The sequence below is a fragment of the Panthera onca genome, chromosome B4 (genome assembly GCF_046562875.1).
Source record: "Panthera onca isolate mPanOnc1 chromosome B4, mPanOnc1 haplotype 2, whole genome shotgun sequence".
Lineage (NCBI taxonomy): Eukaryota > Metazoa > Chordata > Mammalia > Carnivora > Felidae > Panthera > Panthera onca.
This window is the reverse complement of record NC_138345.1, coordinates 128,979,888-129,001,097: the sequence shown is the minus strand read 5'-3', so window position 1 is coordinate 129,001,097 and position 21,210 is coordinate 128,979,888. Positions and strand designations below refer to the sequence as shown.

At 49.8% G+C, this 21,210-nt stretch overlaps 1 long non-coding RNA gene across 2 annotated transcripts in view; it reads left to right on the top strand.

Annotated features, from left to right (window-relative positions):
- LOC132693808 (uncharacterized) overlaps positions 1-18,554 on the top strand; it is a 120,473-nt gene extending 101,919 nt beyond the window's left edge. Inside the window, exons 1-3 of one of the 2 annotated variants that reach the window (XR_013556661.2) lie at positions 13,558-13,707; positions 15,295-15,393; positions 16,887-18,554. This is a non-coding gene — a long non-coding RNA (uncharacterized LOC132693808). Of the gene's footprint in view, positions 1-13,557; positions 13,708-15,294; positions 15,394-16,886 lie in introns of those variants that run through there. The other variant, XR_013556663.2, reaches the window with a different exon arrangement.
- The last annotated feature ends 2,656 nt before the right edge of the window (positions 18,555-21,210 follow it).

Below are 21,210 nucleotides of genomic sequence, written 5' to 3'. Positions count from 1 at the left end.
CGTCCTGAGACCCGGTGCTGCTTATGGCCCAGCGGGCAGTGCAGGAGGAGCTGTGGGGGCATCATCAGCTCGCCAGGCACCAGCTGCAGGGAAGGGTTTGGCAGGGTCTCCAGGCAAGGAGGAGCCCCTCTCCTCTAAGAGAAGGGCCAGGGGGTTCCTACCAGCCTGGTGGGTTAGACGAGTTTGGTTGGATGTTCTTAGGCTCGTTCTCCCTTCTGCCCCCATTTGGGTCTCGGGGCCTCGCTCAGCCTCCTGATTATCATAAGAGACCTGTTGTTATGCACCCAGTTTCCTCTGTCATCGTTACACCCTCAAATTTGATCCCAGGCCCGGTTTTCCACGCACTCTGCCTGGCAGAGGCAGGAGATGAGGGTATCCCTAACGCGGCCAGCAGAATTCTGCCTGGAGTTGATATTTGGCTGGTCTGGGCTTGTCATTGGCCTTCAAGGTTTCTTGAGCCATTAAGAAAAGCAGTCCGACTCCACAGCCTTCCTACTTACTGTCTCCCTCAGGCTGGACAAGGGCCACAGCCACCATACAGCTCAGTGTCTTTTCACTGTCCATCTGTGTCTTGTCCTCGTCTGCCACAGGTGAGGGTCTGAGGAACCATGATGCCGAATGCCCGAAATGTCATCTGAGGATTGCCTTCTAGGGTCACGTGCAGACCCCCATGAATTTGCTAGCGTTCCTGTGTGGGTAGTTTCTTTGGGAAGGTGATCCAGGAGGGAGGAGTGAGGATTTGAAGGAATAAACACAGGAAAGAAGGAAAGCCAATACAAGGACCTGTTATCCTTTAGGTAAGAGTTTGGCCTCAGAAGGACTAGTTGATCAGACCCAAAGTACCTTCTAGAGCCTTCTGGGTTAGATTCCAAGCCATCAGCCCAAGGAAATAAAGAGGGAAGGGGTTAGCCACCAGCTCCCGTCTCCTATTGGTCAAGAATCATCCAATGGGCGTTAGCTGCCCTGCATGTCCCGTGCGTATCATGGCGCATGCCCAGTGGGTGTCGTCCACCCCCCACCCCCACCCCCGCACCGGGGGACAGGAAGTGGGAAATGCACTGTCAGGTGGTACTTTTGTAAACTTGGTCAAGGCTGCAAGGTCCTGCTTCCCACAGTGGCAACTGGAACGAGAGATGAGACCAAGAAGGTTGGAAATGGCACCCAAGCAGTGGCCGATACGGAAAGTGCTTTGCAAAGTGCCTGGTACAAAGTTACAGCACCATTTAAAAGGCAGTCATGATTTTGTATCCCCGGTAACTTGCATTCACTAAACAATGGATAAGTGAACAGAAAGAACAAGTATCTGGCCTTTAGTAAGTGGGCGTCATGTATATTTAAATGGCTCAGCTCACAGGCTAACAGAACGTGAGCAGGGGACCTCTGACTGGTCTCTGTCTACATTCTACAGACATCAGTGCTGGGCCAACAGGACTTATTAAAATTTTTTTAATGTTTATTTATTTTTAAGAGACAGAGAGAGACAGAGCATGAGCAGGGGAGGGGCAGAGAGAGAGAGAGGAAGACACAGAATCCGAAGCAGGTTCCCAGGCTCCAAGCTGTCAGCACAGAGCTCGATGCGGGGCTCCAACCCACGAAACGCAGGACTGTGACCTGAGCTGAAGTTGCAGGCTTAACTGACCGAGACCCCAGGCGTCCCAGACCATCAGGACTTTAAACATCTTTTTGAGAAGGGGTTTTGGCCCATGGCCTCTGAAGACTTCATAGTGATGGGGACTTCAGGGCAGGAGGGCAGTCCCGGAGGAACACAGTTGAATAAACTCAGGTGGCGAGGGTAGCAAGGCTGGAGATCACGTCCACGGGCCCTGAGCTTCTGCCGCTTGGCTTTGAACTAGATTCTATCATGTGTGTGAGACGCCTACTTCTCAGAAGATCAAATAGACACACTTTTTCCTATTCCTCCTGCTAAGCACAATTGACGACCCTGGACATTAAATAGAAAAGAAACAGGATGCCTGGGTGGCTCAGTAGTTAAGCATCTGACTTCAGCTCAGGTCATGATCTCACTGTTCCCGGGTTCAAACCCCACATCGGGTTCTGTGCTAACAGCTCAGAGCCTGGAGCCTGCTTTGGATTCTGGTCTCCCTCTCTCTCTGCCCCTCCCCTGCTTTCGCTCTGCCTCTCTCTCTCTCTCTGTCTCTCTCTCAAAAATAAGCAAACATTTAAAAATTTTTTTTAAATAGAAAACAAACATAAGAAGACTCTGGAAGGTAGAGAGAAGAAGGCAGACTGGCTGGGACTTTGGGAACGATATGCTGGGCAGATCCCTGGGAAGTGTCGAGCTGGATTCCAGGACCCAGTGACAATATCTTTCAGAAAGGAAAGGAACTCAAATCATTCTCAGGTGAAGGACAACGAGGAGAATTTGTCACCAACAGACGTACCCTAAAGGAGGGACAAAGGAACTTCTCTATATGATGTTAGGGTGGGATTATGGATGGGAGGAAGTGGGGGTGGCACAAAGAAGGGCAGCAGGACGGACCCTTGCAGTGATGGAAAGTTCTGGGTTCTTGGCTGTGATATTATTTTGCGAGAGGATACCACTGGGGGGGACAGGACAAAGGGCATACAGGAGGTCTCTGTGTTATTTCTTAGAGCCGCATGGGAAGCACATTCCTCAACACAAAAAGTTCAGTTTAAGCGTGCGTGACCTTGGGCAGGTTCCTCCTCTCAGCCTGTCTCCCCCATCTGTGACATGGAGACAACGGGAGGATCCCCAAGTGTAACACAGATTTTCCAGCATGTTCTTGGGGGGTAAATAAATGACATGAAACAAGACAATTACCCAGAACAGCACCTGAAGCTGGGCAATTGCTTGTTGTGTGTTAGCAATAATTCGTACGAACAAGAAAAAGAACCACTTCGCACAGGTTAGCGTGTTAAGCCCTTAGGATAGCTTTTCCTCGCTTCATCCTGGTGACAGCCCTGTGAAGCAGATGACACCTGCATGGCCGTTTCACAGTCAAGGAGACTGGAGCCTCCACAGTGCCCAGGGTCACACAGCTAGTGAGAGGCACGTGCATGCTTTGAACGAAGGCCACCCTGCTCCTTCTGTCCGGACTCTGACCCACTTTGCCACGTGGCCCAGATAGTGCTTCTATCTCCAAGAAGGAGTTATTTTTGTAATTGGTGTCCCTCTTCCCTGGAGTAGTGGTCATGGAGGTCTATGGAGTGCGGCTTTGACCAGGGGGAGCCCACGCTCTGTGCCCCGGTCCTGCCCCTGCACCCCACCCCCCACCCCCCGCCAGCCAGAACTCAAAGGTCCGAGTAGGTGGGGGCAGTTTGAAAGTGGACAAGACAGGCAGGAAGGCTGGGGGCCGGGAGCCTCCGACAAAGATGTAAAAGGAGTCAGAAAAGTCGGCCAAGGCCAGAAAAGGTGCCCCGGGGGTTTACCAGAGTGTGAGTGTTATGCCCGAAGTTCTGAAACCTCCCACAAAAGACCACCAGAGTCGTAAGTCAAAGCCAAGCGGCAAGGGTCGTTTATTGCAGGTTCGAACCTGAACCTCTGCGGCTTGGGAAACCGGAGACCCAGTGGGGTGGTGGTTTTCTGGTACCGGGGGAAGCCTCTTTCCGTTGTGTTGAGGGTATGTATGGAGTGGCCGAGGAGGGAGAGGTGAGCTGACTTGTCCAGAAGGGTGCCTCTCCCCAGGTTTCTGGGAAGGAGGCTCAAGCCCAAGGTCTTTTTTTTTTTTTTTTTTGTATGAAAGCCAGCTATGTGGCTCAGGGAATGAGGATTTCATAACAACAGCAATAATAATAAAAATAGCAACCATAAGGCAGGCACTTAGCATTAATAGCAGGTTAGTTTATCAGCAGAGCACCCAGCAGGCATTAACTAATTAAAACTCCTCCAAGGTAAGCAGTTATTGATTTGTGAGGAGAGATGAAAACCAACCCGTGTGGAGGTGCTCACATCAGCCAGGCTGAACGATGAGCCAATCTAGGCCACGAGTCGTATGACGGCCTCGTTCCCAGGGGCTGGGGGTTCAGGAGGCTGAGCCCCTTTGAAGGCCTTGGGTCCTCTCCTCCAAAAGTTGTCTTCTGCTGCAGAGAAGAGGTGACCATCCTTGCCCTCCGGAGGAGGGGAAGAGAGAAAAAGGTGCCACGGGACAAACCAGCGACAGTGTTACGACCTACTGTGACCTGAGCACTTACTATGTGCCAGGCAGTGGCCTAGTTTTTACTGACATAATCTCATTCAGTGTTAACAACACCCCTGTGAGGTACATATCATTATGCCCATTTTACAGATGGAGAAACTGGGGTTGTAAGAGACAGTCCTTTCCCCGGGGTCCCAGAGGTGGTAAGGGAAGGGCTTTGTCTCAAGATTTCTGGAAGGTTTTGTGAATTTATGCCAAACATCTCGATCCTTGTGATGAACCTCTGCACTAGGGACCTGTTCTCATTTTACAGATGGGGAAACTGAGGCCCACAAGGGGTAGGGCATCACTTATAGGCAGTGGGGCCCTATAGACAGACACAGTACAGGTCTGTCTGATTCCAAGGCCACCCCTCCTTTTCCTCCTGGACCCCGAGACAGGTGCAAAGAGGAGCTCTCTCTGGAAGAGGAAGTTTGGATGTTGAGCCTGGTGTGGAGAGCTTGTAACCTTTGCTCAGTGTGCTTGTGCTGGGGTCCAAGCCACAGATGCAATGCCTCCAGGGGGCCCGGGAGCTCTGGTTTCTCCCCTTGCCTCGGTCTATGCCCCAGAAAAGTAATTCCAAGTCTATAAAGTGCTTTCACACCCCTTTGTTCAACTCTGCACGGTAGGCAGGGCAAGAAAACCAGTGCCTCTCCCAGGGGCAGGTCCACCCCTGAACTTGGCACCTGATACGCCTCCATGGCCTGGATCCACACGGTGGGCGCCCTGGCTCCTGCCGGAGAAAAGTGGATGTACTACTTGATTGATTGATTGATTGATTCATTCATTCGTTAAGATCTCAAAAAAAATTTTTTTTTAATGTTTATTTATTTTTGGGAGAGAGAATCCGAAGCAGGCTCCAGGCTCCAAGCTGTCAGCACAGAGCCCGACATGGGGCTCAAACTCAGGAACCGTGAGATCGCGACCTGAGCCGAAGTCGGACGCTCGACCGACTGAGCCACCCAGACACCCCTAATATATTTTTTTAATTAAGTAAACTCTATCCTCAACGTGGGGCTCGAACCCACAACCCTAAGATCAAGAGTTGCATGCTCCGCCGACTGAGCCAGCCAGGCACCATGTGTTTACTACTTAATTCGACCCCCACAACACTGCCAGGACAACGTTACCCTCAGTTTCCCTGGTATAAGGGAGGGAGTCCTCCAAGGACACACAGCCAGCAGGCGAGGGCAGGAGGCTTTGGTCTCAGGCACACCTAACCCCCTCCATCCCCCCAGCCCACACGTGTAACTGCCACGCTTACCCGCCTGCCCTGGAAATGGGGTGTGCACAGCTTATCGCTGATAATAAAAGCTGACATTTCTGAATGCTTATTATATGGCACGCAGGGCCTTTTTAATGTGATCTCTGCAACAGTCCTGTGCAGGAGGTGTGACTGTGGCCATTTCACAGATGAAGTGTTCAAGAGAAGCAAGGGAACAGTTTTCCTGGTGAGCGAGGAGAGCAGGACTTGGGACTCAGGTCTGTCTGAGTCCAAAACCCAGCTGGACTCATCATGCTGACACCTTATCTTTGCTCCTCACGCTTCGACGCCTCCTGGCGATACCTCGCCATGGCCTTCCCGCTTCTGTCCTGCTGCTCTGGCTTCAAAGTCAAGTTTCCTAGTTTGAAGCGGGGCATCGTCACAGCACAGCAGTCGTGTGACCTGGGCATCAAGCTCTTTAAAAGTCTTCCCAGGAGGTTCTAAGGTGCAGTCTGGGCTGAGAACCGTGGGCTAAAGAAAAAGGCACGGGATCTAGATCTCAGCGTGGAATGATCTCGCGAAATCCTCGGGTTTGGTGCCCTGCCTTCATCGTCTTCACAGATGAGTGAGAAACCCGAGGCCCAGAAAGCCGAAGCGTTAGGCCAAGAGGGCCAGCAAGTCAGGCTGGCAGTGGAGGCTGGAGCCCGAGCTCCCGAACCCGGCCCAGGGCTGGTTCCTTGCTGCGGCGTCTAGATGGCCGCAGCCTTGAATGTGGGCCATCTCCGGGTGCTCATCGGCTCCCACTCCTAGGACCTTGTCCTCCATTGCCTGGGCTACTCTCTTCTGCTCGGGCACAAGTCAGGGCCTCCAAAGACTGTAACCAAGGAGCTGTGGAAATGACAGCAAAAAGAGGCACAGGGAGGGACAATCGTCATGGTAAGGGGAGGAGCCCCACTGTCCCCCAAACATACTAGCATTTGCCACCTCCCAGACTTTGCCTGTGCCTTGGGGTAAGATGCAGGAGGAAGGCAGATGGGCCGGAATAGTGTCTTCATTACTGATTGAGCTGAGCTTGGGGAATGTGGCCTAATTCCAGAGGCCAGAGTCTGACAGCCCACCCCGCGTGCTCTGTCCTTCCCTAGGTCCCTCCACAGACGGGGCTCCCCTGGGAGTAGAGAGAGGGCTCATGCCCCCCATGAGCGTGTGGCTCCCCAGAGCCTGGGAGGAAGAAGGGGCAGGGCTGGGTGGGCCTGGCCTCCCCTTCCACACTCCCCAGTGCACCGGGGTGAGGGCGAGGGGCCGGTAGTGGGGTGCTGACCCACGGAAGGCGGGGGTGGTGAGGCCCATGCATCCCTTCATTTTCAGAGGGTCTGGGGGTGCTTCATGGGCATCTGTGTGATACGAGAGTCTGTCTGCAGATTGGTGGGTGATCGCTGCCCCAGGACGGCTGAGGGAGCCGCAAAGCCGAACCAATTCTGCTGAAACGTGCTGTCCCATAGACACGACTTTGTTAGAAGGATGCGTGGGGTCAGAGCTCTGGACCTGAGTTCTGGTCCTGGCTGGGCTGTGTGCGTGGCCTTGGACAAGCCACCCCTCTGGGCCTCTGGAGAACGGAGATCGTCCGGCAACCTGGTTTATTTCTCAGCGCCGTTCGGGGTCACGGTGAGCACACGGCAGGGACGTGCCAGCGGATGCTGCGATCCTCGGTCAGGATTTGGGACCGCTGCTTAGCCGTCAGGGCTCCGCGGTGCCTCGCTGGGTGGCTGCCTGGTCCGGTGGCTTGTCCTCCCCGGGGCCCCGGAGGGCTTCCACCCAAGCAACCCTGGGATGCCCCCTGGCTGGTGATAGCACTGCCACTTTATAAAGCCGGCGGGTGCTTTGTCCACCACAGCTCTACCCCGGGCACGTGCTTTCATCCTGCAGCCGTAAAGTGGGATCAAGCCTGTAAAGTAGTAACAGCAAAGAGGCTCTTTCGTCGGGTGCAGGTGGAGGTGAACAAGGTCAGAAGTACGAGACCTCCAGGCATTTCCTGGCAGCTGATAACCCTCCCTGGGCCTGAACCAGCTGGGTCCCTGCTGCAGAGGCTCCTCTCCCTGTGAACGAGGGGGCGCACTGTAGATGGTTCTCGGCTTGGACTCATGAACACCCGTGCGCCTGGGTGGTGCCCTCAAAACACGGCTGGGGGCGGGGTGCCACCTGCCTGGGTTCTCATCTGTGTGCCATCTGCTGAGTGTGTCTTCTCTGGCTCCTTCCCCTCTCAGAGCACAAAAACGGAGGAGAAGAGTGTGGCCAAAGAAGTCAACCCAGCACTGCCATGTGGGGTCCCACAGGCCTGGGTTCATGTCCCGGCTCCCACTTACTGGCTGTGTGACCTTGGGCAAGGCTCTGTACCTCTCTGGACCTAATTCCTCATCTATTCACGGTGAAGACAACACCTCCTATAACTCAGATCAAGCCTGGCACGTAGCCGTGTCATGAAAGAAACTCCCTGGTCTCCCCTTTGCCATCCTTCTCCTCTCTCTTGCAGGGCCCTCCCCGCTCCCAGGACTCAGAGAAGTGGATCCGAAGGGGCCTTTGAATTATCCCAGGAGAGGTGTGTGGGGTGGAGATGGGAGCTCTGGCCTCTGGTGCCAAACAACTGGGTTCTGGTTCCGGTCTGGAAACTTCTAGCTCTGTGGCTTCAGGCAAGTTGCTTAATCTGAGTCCCCGTCTTTACCTTCATCAGGGCAGATTTTGGCACCAGTGTTCTGGGGCTGCTCATCTGGACACCCCACCGGCCTCTGCACCTGTCTAGAAGAGGTCTTGGGAAAGTACCCAGGTGGGAGAATGGGGCCTGGAAAGATGGAGTCACCTGCCCAACACCACCTAGCTAGGAGTTCGGCCTGAAGAAGGAAGGTGCTTGTTGTGTGTCCTAATTGGGGTTACCCTAGCAAAAAAAATTTTTTTTAATGTTTATTTATTTTTGAGAGAGAGAGAGAGAGAGAGAGAGAGAGACCGAGCATGAGTGGGGGAGCGGCAGAGAGAGGGGGAGACACGGAATCCGAAGCAGGCTCCAGGCTCCGAGATGTCAGCACAGAGCCCAACGTGGGTCTCAAACCCACACACTGCGAGATCGTGACCTGAGCTGACGTCAGATGCTTAACCAACAGAGCCACCCGACGCGGGGCTCGAACTCACAAATCGTGAGATCATGACCTGAGCTAAAGTCGGACGTTCAACTGACTGAGCCACCCAGGCACCTCATTTTTTTTTAAATTTTCTTTTTTTTTTTCCACATTGGCTACTTTTGAGCTACAACAGCAGAGTAAAGTACCTCCTACAGCGACTCTAAGTCCTGTAAAGCCTAGAATATCTGCTGCCCCTTTACAGAGAATGTTTGCAACCCCTGCCCTGGCAGCTGGGGTGTCTGTGCCGGAATCCACTGCCCCCCCTCATTTCACAGGTGAGGGAGTTGAGGGTGAGTGATTTGCCCACCGCCACATGCCCCTGGTGGCTTCTTAGGGTCAGCGTACAGGTGGTTAGCTCAGGGCTGTTCCCCCCCGGGGGTCACAGCAGAGAGGTGGAAATGAGGGTGGTGTGGAAATGTCCTGGCAGCTGTACCCACCAGCTGTGAGATGCTCTGCCGATGGGGAGGCATGTTCCGATCCCCCATTTCTTTCCTTGAGCCTCACCGCAACCCTCCGGACAAGTATTTGTGTCCATAAATGCTGAATGAATGTAAGGGAATCCCCACGGCTTATTCTGGTGGCTGACGTTCCCACGGCCGCTGGCAGGTTTGGAACTCAGAGCCCCGCCTGCTGCCTGCTGGCTTCTTCGTGGGGCTCAGAGCCCTCAAGCTCCCTCTGTGCTGGAGACGCAGGTCAGAGCTGGCCAGCACATCTGGGGAGTGCTCTGGACCCCAGCGTGCACTCTAACCCCGCACCCCAAGCTCTGGAGCTCACAGAACTCTTTAAAGGCACCTCCTCGCACGAGTCATTTGAGAGCATTTTCCTGTCTTAGGAGAAGTTGTGTTGGGGGTGTCTCAGCACTGGCTGCCTGAGCCTGGGGCTTCTCTCCTTCCTCTCACTCCCACCAAACCCAGGAGGCTGCTTGTTCCGGGGACCCGGTGCAGAGCGCCCAGACAGCTTTTGCAGAGAGCCCGGCTCAGGTCAGCAAAGGGGGCCGGGACGCAGCGGTGTTGAGGACCGGTTCCTTTGCTCTCCCCAACCGATCTGATCAGGGGGTGGCAGCCTGGGATGGGAGAGGGCAAACGTGCAACCAGACGGCCCTGGGTTTGAATCCTGACCTTGTCACTGGCTGTGTGGTTTAGAGCCTGTTCTAAGACCCTCTTGGGTGACAGTGAAAGACTTTAGGGGACCCTCCTGGAACATGAGCTTGGAGAGCACAGTGGCCTCCGTCTTGTCTGCTGCCGATCCCCCAGCACCTGCGAGGCTCTGGGTACACAGTAGGTGTCAAATGCATGGGGAAGGCCAAGAAGGATTCTTTTCTCCCCTCAAGGTCTTCCAGAGGTTTGGAGAAATAAATTGACATAAATGGACAGGAAAAAAGCAGGGGTTTTATTACATGCATAGGGAGGCTCAGTAATGAAACGGAGACCCAAGTAAATGACCGGGGCAGGCAGTTTGTATACCTTTTTAGACAAAGAGACAATAAATCTGTGAGGAATTCACAGGTCAAAGAAAAGGTAACTTTGGGGGCCTCAATCAGTAAGGAATTCTCAACAGAATTTGGGTGGGGGGTAGTATGTTAGTGAAGCAACAAGGGTTGTTTATAGAGCCTTCTTGGCTCTAAATTTCCCATCTCTGGGGATGGAGATGTCTCTTTACCCCCAGATGCGGGGAGGGTAACTTTCACGTGGGAGATTCATTTTCTGCTTCCAGGGGGATGGGAGGGTCTGAGTGTCCTTCCTGCCCAGGCTGTCTGTTAAGTAACTTTATTGAAAATGATCTATATAGGGGCACCTGGGTGGTTCAGTGTTGTTTAAGCGTCCGACTCTTGATCTCAGCTCAGGTCATGATTTCGCGGGTTGTGGGATCAAGCCCCACACTGGGCTCTGTGCTGGCAGTGAGGAACCTGCTTAGGATTCTCTCTCTCTCTCTCTCTGCCCATCTCCTCTGCTCTCTCTCTCTCTCTTTCAAAATAAATAAATATACATTAAAAAAATAAACTGATCAGTATGCCAAAGTAGCACATTTTGGGGCTGCCTGCCCTTGGCCCCTGCAACCAAGAAACCTCTCATCCCCGAGGGTCATCTGAAAGTCGAAACTGAACTTTGCTTTAGAGCCATCAATGAGGCTTCAGAGATCACTTGCTGGATAAGAAAATGACTTTGTCTCGGCCTCGACTGCTTCGTTGTAAAATTTTCAGGGAAGGACTCAAGCCCAGAGAGTCAGGGGGCCTGGGATTTCACAGCCAAGTGCTTCTCGACGATCTGTTCCAAGCAGGGTCAGGTGCTGCCTTATGACCGACCTTCTCCTCCTGCTTCCAGGGTTGTGTTCATGCTGTTCCCCCCGCTGGAAAGCTGGTCCTCCACTTTTCTCTGTGTCTGTCTCTGTCTCTCTCGGCAGCCCAGAGTCTGTTCCACCTTCATGAAATCTTTCCAGGCCTCTCAAAACATTCGTTCACCTCATGGCTTTTGCTGAACTCCTCTGACAGAATTACTTTGAGACCCTCACCTTGGCATTTAACTGTTTCCTCAACCAGATGCTACATGTCCCGAGGGCCATGTGTTACGCCTCTAACCTCGTGTGTGGCCCAGGACGGGGAACACCTGAGCTCAGCACGAGGAAGGGGCAGTAAAGCCAGACATGAGCTCAGTATTTCCAGGGTCTGGGCACTGAAATCATCACCCTCTATGGGTTCGAACCCACAGGACCAATGGGATGAGGCCTGTCCCCTACTTTCTTTTTTTAAAAATTGATTGATTGATTGAGAGAGAGAGAGAGAGAGAGAGAGAAGGAATGAGTAGGGGAGGGGCAGAGAGAGAATGGGAGAGAGAGAATCCCAAGCAGGCTCTGCACTGTCGGTGTGGAGCCCGATATGGAGCTCAAACTCACAAACCACGAGATCACAACCTGAGCTGAAGTCGGATGCTTAACCGACGGAGCCACCCAGGCGCCCCAAATGTCCCCTGCCCCCAGCTTTATTGAAATAAAACTGACATACAACACGGTGTTCAACGTGATGGTTTGATACATGTCTCTATTGCCAAATGATTATACACTAAAGCTAGTTAATACCTCCATCCCCTGCATAATCATTTTTTTTATTGATGGGAACACTGAAGAACTGCTCTTCTATCAACTTCCAAGTATATAATACAGTACTGTTTTTTTTTTTAATTTTTTAACGTTTGTTTATTTTTGAGAGAGAGAAAGCACGAGTGAGACGGAGAAGGGCAGGGAGAGGGAGACAGAGGATCAGAAGCAGGCTCTGCTCTGACAGCACAAAGCCTGATGCGGGGCTTGAACCCATAAACTGAGATCACGACCGGAGCCGAAGTCCAGACACTTAACCGACTGAGCCACCCAGGTGTCCCATATAATACAATACCGTTAACCATAGCCACCCTGCTGTACGTTCGATCCCCAGAACTTATTTCTGTTCCGGCTGGAAGTTTGTACCATTTGACCAACATCTCCCCACTTCCCCCACCCCCCAGCCCTAACCACTATTCTACTCTGTTTCTTCGAGTTTGGCTTTTTTAGAACCCACGTGTTAAATGATATCTTCTACTATTTGTCCTCTGATTTATTTCACTTAGAGCTCATTGAGTTATTTTAAGAATTGAATGAGAACACGAAGGTGAAGCAATCTGCCCAGTGTCTTACTAAGTGCTTACCAAGTGCTAAGAATCATTAGTTTTGATAATAAAATTGTTCCTATTTCATGCCAGTTATATAAAGAATTCTCAAAACCCAATAGTAAAAAAAACAAACAAACAAAAAAAACTCAAGCAATTCAATTAGAACATGACTGAACTCATCATCAGAGAAATACAAATCAAAACCACAATGAGATAGCACTTCACACCTGTCAGAATGGCTAACGGTAACAAGTCAGAAAACAATAGATATTGGGGAGGATGCGGAATAAAGGGAACGCTTTTGCAATGTTGGTGGGAATGCAGACTGGGGCAGCCACTCTGGCAAATCGTATGGAATTTTGTCAAAAAATTAAAAAATAGAACTACCCTATGACGGAAATTGCGCTACTAGGGATTTATCCAAAGGATACAAATATGCTGATTCTAAGGGGCACGCGCACCCCAATGTTCATAAAAGTGCTATCAACAATAGCCCAATTATGGAAAGAGCCCAAATGCCCATTGATCGATGAATGGACAAAGAAGATGTGGTGTGTATGTAGATACAAGGGAATATTACTCAGCGATGGAAAAGAATGAAATCTTCCCATTAGCAACAACATGGATGGAACTAGAGTGTACTATGCTAAATGAAATAAGTCAGCCGGAGAAAGATATCACATGATTTCACTCATATGTGCAATTTAAGAAACAAGACGAACATAGGAGAAGGGAAGGAAAAATAAGTTACTAACAGAGAGGGAGGCAAACCATAAGAGACCCTTAAATACAGAGAACAAACGGAGGGTTGGTGGAGGAGGTGGGTGGGGGATGGGCTAAACGGGTGATGGGCATTAAGGAGGCCACCTGTTGGGATGAGCCCTGGGTGTCATATTAAGTGATGAATCACTGGGTTCTAACCTGAAACCAATACTACACTGTATGTTAGCTAACTTGCATTTAAATACATAAAATTAAAAAAAGAAAGAACATGACTGGAATAGATGAAGAGGTTTCCCCAGAGAAGATACACGGACGACGGCAAGCACAGGGAAAGATATTCCATGTCGTTAGCCATCTGGGAAATGCAAACAAAGACCACAAGGAGATTTCACACTACCTAACTATCAGAAGGGCTAAAATGAAAAATAGTGACAACACTAAAGGTTGGTGAGGTTGTGGAGAAGCTGGATTGCTCGTATGCTGCAGGTGGAAACATAAGATGGCCCAACTGTTCTGGAAAACAGCTTGGAAGTTTCCTGCAAAGCTGACCGTGCAACCCAGCCATTGCATTGCTGAGCATTCCCCAGGCCTGCAGAGAAATAAAGACTTGGGTTCACGCCAGATCTGTGCTCCGGTATTTACAGCATCATTATTCACGATAGCCACAACATGGAAACGACACAACTGTTGTTTTGCAGTGGGCGAGTCAGCAAGCGAACCATGGTGCATCCATACCAGGGAACAGAACCCAGCAAGCGACAAAAGGAGCAGACCCCCGGCACACGCCCCAGCTTTAGATGGATCTCAGGAGAACCACTGTGAGTGAACACGGCCAACCCCAACAGGCAAAGGCTGTGGGATCCCATTCATATAAATTACTGAGAGGACAGAATTCTAGAAGGGAGAGCAGATGAGTGCTTGCCAGGGGTTAGGGATGGAGAGAGGGCGGGAGGGACGGGTATGGCTATGAAAGGGCCACCTGAGAGATTCCCTTTTGGGAATGTTCTGTATCTTGGCTGTGTCCATGTCAGTATCCTGGTGGTGATTTTGTAACTTTTCCAGATTCCATCGGAAAAGCCAGGTAAAGGGTACCTGAGCTGGCTCTCTATGATTCCTTACAGCTACATGTGAACATACAAGTCGCCCCAAACAGAAAGTTCGGTTAAAAAAATGCATAATCTCTTCCAAGAACTACAAGTAATTGCAAGGGATGGAAGGAAATAGTGAGTGGGAAGTTTCAGTAGAGGTGAGGCTGGTGAGGTCTCCTGGGGGCAGATCACAAAGGGTTGGTGGGGGTGGGGTGGGTTCTGGACCTTCTGCCTGGATATCTTGGCAAATACTGGGGTCGCAGAGGCACTGGAAGGTTTTCAGCAGTCGTGGATTTGGAGGCTCACTCCAGTAGTGCTGTAGAAAGGTACTGAGTGGGTGGTTCTGGAAGCTGGGAGACCAACCACAAGGCTGGAGGTGATGAAGTTGGAAGCTGGGTGAGGGCAGGTGGCCAGGAAGGATGGCCTTTCCTGGGGCATACAAAGGCCTTTATTTTATTTTATTTTATTTTATTTTATTTTATTTTATTTGGTTTTATTTTTGGAATTTATAAAAGTTTTTATTTACTCACAATTTTAGTTTAGTAATGTGATTAGCAGAGATTGAAAGTCATTACAACAAAATTATATAGCAAAAAGTCATTATCTTTAAGCCAGTACCCAAAATGGTACAAACCCAAATAATCGACCTGTATCATACATATACTGTTACCAGGCTAGGCTCAATCCATTTTGCTGTATCAGAAACAAAACTCATCCTCGAGTGATGTGAGCATTGGAAGAGAGTATATACTGGCATTTATTACAAAGCATCTCAAAGAGGAGATAATATCCAACAAGAGGGAGAAGTGGTCGTATTATGCACGCAAAATAATCTTGTTGGCAGTGTTTCACTGTGTGAGATAGATGAGCTATAGACTCTGGGGGTGTCCCTTTATCCTTTCAATCATCAACATCTTATTTTATTTTAATTAATTAATTAATTTTAATATAATTTATTGTCAAATTGGCTTCCATACAACACCCAGTGCTCCTCCCAACAAGTGCTAAGGGCTTTTAAAAAAATATTTATTTTTGAGAGAGGGAGAGAGAGAGAGAGAACAAGGAGCGGAGGGGCAGAGAGAGAGGGGGACACAGAATCCAAAGCAGGCTCCAGGCTCCGAGCTGTCAGCACAGAGCCCGATGTGGGGCTCGAACTCACAAACCATGAGATCATGACCTGAGCTGAAGTCGGACTCTTAACCGACTGAGCCACCCAGGCGCCCCTTAAGGGTCTTGTGTTTTAAGACCCCTTTCCAGAAATCTGCACTGGCATCCACCTTAGGAAAAAAAAAGGTTGACAGCCCCTTTCTCTTCCAGGTCAGTGGGGCCAAGGAGAGACGCCTTCTGAATACAGCCAGGAGGCGGCCCCCATCAGCTCCGGAGTGCCAGCTCCCCTTCTGTGCCTTTTGGGACCAGGTGAGCAGGTGCAGGTGGCTTTGCCCTCGCCCCTGGGGGGCCCCATGGAGGAGCACAGGCTCACCACGCATAGGGTGCGGGTTGAGGGGCGAGAGCGAGAGGAGATGACTGTCTTCATACATCACCTCTGTGTTGCCTGCGTCATGCAGCAAACGTGTCGTCCTTTTGTCATGAAAAAAACCAACAATGAAATAAGTAAAAATGGGGAGAGAGACCACATCCTAGCTCTCTTGACACTACTGTGTGCCCCTGAGCGAGGACCTTCGCCTCTCTGCCCCCCTAACCCCCTGCTGCGAGCCAAGGGTTGGCCCGAGAGACTTTTTGGGGCAATGAGTCCCCACCCTGTTTTCTGCATGCCCACTCGGGATCCTCCCGGGGGAGGCAGGGATGGCATGCACTGTGGCCCATGTGCCACTCCCAGAGGGCTCCAGGGCCAGCCTTCCTCACCCCAGTCAGCACGGCAGTGACCCTGTGGGACCCGGAAAGAAGTATGTATGTAAGGAAGGTTAAGACCCAGCGATGGGCAGCCCTGTCCCTGAGCATAGCCCTGGGTCCCCTGCACTTCCTGGACTGTTGGCCGAACACCCCTGGACCTCCTGCCTCCAGGAAGGGGGTCCTTCTCATGGCAGGGGCTCTGGGTTCGGCAGCGCTGGCTGTGGACAGCACTGCCATCCCCCACCCCCCACCCCCGCCCTTGAAGGGACTCTGGTTTTGATGTCCATACCCAAAGCCTCAAAGAGAGGAAATACCCCATCTTCCTTTCTCGTTCTACACATGGGAACTGTGAGGCCCAGGGATGTGGGGAGCCGCTGTCCAGATGCATCCAGCAGGCAAGGGAAATTTGGGCTTGAATCCAGAATCTTCCCATGGCTAGCCTGGGATCTTCTGTCCCCAGCCCTGGGCTTCACCTTTGCAGAGGGCTTTGCAAACACCCTGGTGAATGAACAGCAGATGGCCGGCCACCTGGAGAGCAGAATGGCTCCGTGGTGCCCCCACATGCAACCCGAAATGTGGGACCCTCCAGCCCTCATCGAGCATCCAGGTGGCAAAGCATCACCCCACGTTTCCCCCGGAGGGCAGTGTGCTTGAAGATCCGGGTCAGGTCATTCAAGGAGGGGAGGTTTCACTAAAGGTGATGGAACGTCCTTCAGTCCCGGCTTTAGACTCATTGGAAAATATTTGGGGTGGCATTTTCGGCTTCCTTGGAAGGGAACCTGAGCCCGTTAGCAGAATGCAGTTGGCATCAGAGGGAGTTTGCGAGCTGTGTTCATTGCTTCTGAGGGACTCTGCAGACACAGCCTGATCCTGGCCCTGGGTGTAACTTTTCAGTTTATCAGCACTCTAGCTACAGACAGCTTCCCTCTGAAGGCCAGAGAGGTGGGGGGCTTTCCCTGCGCCCGGGGCAGAGCAGGTATGATTGGGAAAAGCTCTGGGTGGCCGAGGTTAATGCTGTGGGCAGCAGGCAAGCACACTGAGGCTGCGATTTCTTGCAGCATGAATGAGAGGCGAGGCGGGACGGATGTTGGGGAGACGCTGGAGCTCTGAGTGAGCTGCAGAGTGAAGAAAGGCTTCCATGGTCTCCAGCGATGGACGCTCCTGCCAGAAGACAAGGCGGTCCGTAGGGGAGGTCCCTGCCTTTCTGGAGCCACCGGTCTGGTGATGCTGTGGGTCCCTTCGCCGAACAATGCTTTCAGAATGGATGAACTGAAATACAGGGGATTCGAAAGGAAACTGATTATATTGAAGTTCAGCTATCAGAATAGTAAAATGTGTGTGATGCTATAGTACCTACGTGCGCTTCTTACCAGCACGCTAAATATTTTGAAATATTTGCAACAACCGTAGGGAGAGAGAGGGAAGCCGTCTGTGGGGACAACTGTGGGGACAACGTCATGCGTAGTGTGAATACAGCACTGCGTGATTTGTTGTCTGCAGGCCTAATGGAGGGAAATGCTACATCCGGGGTAGAGTTTAACTGAAAATATAGACGCCCATGCCCACAGGGTGTTGTGGGTGTACAATAAGGAAATAGTCTGAGTCAGAAGTTCACAGAAGGTTAGAGTTCTGAATAAATTGCAGTTAAAGTTAAATGGAAATGTCTTAAATAATATCCTTGTTTGCTTTACAAGATCTTTTCGGAACCCTTTAGGCACTTTTTAACATGGTAGGGGGGCCTGGGTGGCTCATTTGTTTGAGTGTTTGACTCTTGATTTCAGCTCAGGTAGTGATTTCATGGTTTGTGAGTTTGAGCCCCGCACCGGGCTTTGCGCTGAGAGCAATGGAACCTGCTTGGGATTCTCTCTCTTTCTCTCTCTCTCTCTCTCTCTCTCCCTGCCTCCCTCCCTCTCTCTCTCTCTGCCCCTTCCCTGCTCATGCTCTCTCTCTCTCTCAATAAATAAACTTTTTAACATGGTAAAATGTGTGAAACATACATTCTGTAGTAAAGATAACTTTTTTTCAACATAGGAGGGAACACAGACTTATTTCTCTTTCTGTCGGACCACAGTTTATACTGCTTGGTTTTCATGACCAGAGAGTAGTCTATCCCAGGTCCAAGAACCCCTCATAAGGAAATCTCTTGAAGGTTAGACGTCCATCCCCTCAAGCCCCTGCAGCGTCAGTGTGGTGTGGGGTCACAGGAAAGCCCTTTGGAGTGTCGAGTTCTACTCCTTCCTGTGGGTGACCATCGACTTTTACTTGAGCCTCATTTCCCCCAGTTTATACAGTGGGGATTTTCATCTGACCCTCTAGGGGTGTGATGAGAATGAATGGCCTGAGGGCTAAGCAAATCCGAGTCCCCTTGGAGTCCTATAGCTTGTGAACAACCTGTGTAACTCTACACAGTGGTACCTTCTCCCTTGACTGCAAGATGTTTTCCCTCGGTTTTATTCAGGTATAATCGACAAATAAAAATTGTATGTGTTGGGTGTGTGCAACACGGTGGTGTGATATACGTCGTGTAGCGATTACCATAGTCAAACTAATTAATACATCTATCACCTCACACAGTTACTTTTGGGGGGTGTGTGTGGTGAGAACACTTAGAATTTACTCTCTTCGCAAATTTCGAGAATAAAAGTGTCGTTAACTAGAGTCACCACGCTGTACATAAGATCCACAGTACTTATTCATCTTTTTTTCTTTTCAAGTTTACTTGTTTAGGGGCGCCTGGGTGGCTCAGTTGGTTCAGCCTCACGAACTGTGAGATCATGACCTGAGCCGAAGTTGGACGCTCAACCAACTAAACCACCCAGGCGCCCCTGTTACCACCTTATTGACTGTATTCCCGATGCTTTACTTTTTGTCTCTGTGACTTGTCTATTTTATAACTGAAAGTTTGTTGCTTCTTAATCCCCTTCACCTATTTTGTCCGTCCCCCATCCTTCCCCTCTGGTGACCACCCGTTTGTTCTCCACTTCTGCGTCTGTTTCTGTTTTTTGTTTGTTTGTTGGTTTTGATTTTTAGATTCCACATATGGTATTTGTCTTTCTCTGACTGACATTCACTTAGCATTCTACTCTCCAGGTCCATCCATGCTGTTCTCTATTTGTAATTTTTTGAGGAGCCTTCGTACTGTTTTCCACACTGGTTGCATCAATTTGCATTTCCACCGACAATGTGCAAGGATTCCCTTTCCTCCACACTCTCGCCAATATTTGCTATCTGTTGTCATTTTGATGACAGCCGTGCTAGCAGATGAGAGGTGGTGTCTCATTGTGCTTTTGATTTGCGTCTCCCTGACAATGTTAAGCACCTTTTCATGTGCTGGGCCGTCTACTCTGGCCTGTCTTCTTTGGAAAAGTGTCTATTGTCCCTTGCCCATTTTTTAACTGGCCCATTTGTTAATTTTTAAATTTTTAATAAATTGGCTTTTGTTTTTGGTTTCGTTTTTTGGTTTTTTGGGTTTTTTTGCTATTGAGTTGTAAGAGTTCCTTATATTTTCATCAGACACGCGGTTTGCAAATATTTTCTCCCATTCTTTTAATTTTGTTGATGGGTTGACTTTTCATTTTGCCGTGTGGAACCTTTGTAGTTTGATGTAATCGTTTGTTTATTTTTTGCTCTTGTTGTCTGTGCTTTTGGTGTTATATACAAGTAATTATTGCCAGGACCAATGTCATGGAGGTTTTCCCTTTGTTTTCTTCCAGGAGTTTTATGGTTTCAGGTCTTACATTTAAACCTTTAATCCATTTTGAGTTCATGTTTGTGAGTGGTGTAAGATAAGGGCTGGATGAAAATTCTTTTGCATGTAGATATCAAATTTTCCCAACACTATTTATTGAACAGACTATCCTTTCTCCATTATGCATTCTTGGCACCCTTTTAGGAGTTGACCATATATGTGAAGGTTTTTGTTTCTCTTCCACTGGTCTATGTGTCTGTTTTTATGCCAGTCCACACTATTTTGATTACTATAGCTTTGTGATACAGTTAAAAATCAGGTCATGTGATGCCTCTAGCTTTGTTCTTCTTTGTCAGGATTGCTTTGGCTAGTTGGTTTTGTGTGTGCGTGTGTGGTTCTGTAGAAATTTTGGGATCATTTTCTATTTCTTTGAAATATGCCATTGGAATTTTGATAAGGATGACTGCCAGACTCCTGATTACCCTCATGCTTTAGAGGTGGGTTGTATATATCAGTCCCGTGTGATTCACTTGGGTAATTTCCTACTGAGAATTTGCAAAGATGTGTAGATGCTTCCTTTTGAGAGCTTTGAAAATGGGGGCAAGGGAACACAGAGATCATAGAGGATGTTTTATTTGCATCCCCTGAAACTTTTAATCTATGCATACGGTAGCTAAGGTGTACTTAGCATCTACTATGCATCAGAGGTGCTGGGGGACTCTCTGCCTCAGTTTCCCATCGACAAAGTGGGAATACTAACAGGGTCTACCTCCTAAAGGCTGTTAGGAGGGATCAATGAGTAATGTTTATAAAGTGTTTATGATGACACATAGTACTGTATCTGTGCTTAATAGATAAATATGTAGTCACTGATCCAAGTAGCATCTTTGCAAGGTAGGTCTGGCTTTCAATTATCCGATAAGGGAACTAAGGCCCGAGCCTGAGATTGTTGACATTTGTCAAGGGAGAGAGGCCCTGTTATCTCTTTCTACTCAGTCAGGGGGGTTGTCATGGATTCCCAGAACCACAAGGGTGCACGGGCTTGTAGGCCACTGGATGCTAGAATGTGCAGTCCCTTTCTGCTCTCGTCGACAGTGTTCTCCTGCACCACCCACCATGGGCCACCACTCTGGGCTTCCTTGTGTCCTAAGAACATGTCCAGACTATTCTCACTGCAGAGCCTTTGAACTTGCTGAACTGTATGCACAGGGCAGTGCCCCTGATCTTCTCAGAGCTGCCTTTGTCCCATTGCTTAGGCCTCAGTTCAAGTGTCTTGATCCCATAGAGGCCTCACACGGTCATCCTAACTCCATTTGCCCCTGTCCTGTTACTATCGTATCACGCATTTAAAATCTTTGTAGTTCTCTGAAATTAGTATGTTTATTTTTGCTTATTCGGTTCTTATCTGTTTGTCTTTCCTCCTCCTCAGAATATAAACTTCAGTACAGAAGGAAGTTTAACTTCCTCGCTATTGTTTTTCTACCTTAAGATAGTACTTTGAACAATATAGGTTTGCAAATATTTACTAATTGACTGAATACTACGCTCTGATGAGTTTTGGCTCAGACACATGTGCTGTCAGGGAGCTCATTCCTTCTTGAGGCCATCTGCTCTGCTTTCTGTGACTTTGACTGTTAGAAAGTTCCTTCTTTAACTGGATTAGTCCTGCCCCTTTGGAACCCACAGAACAAATC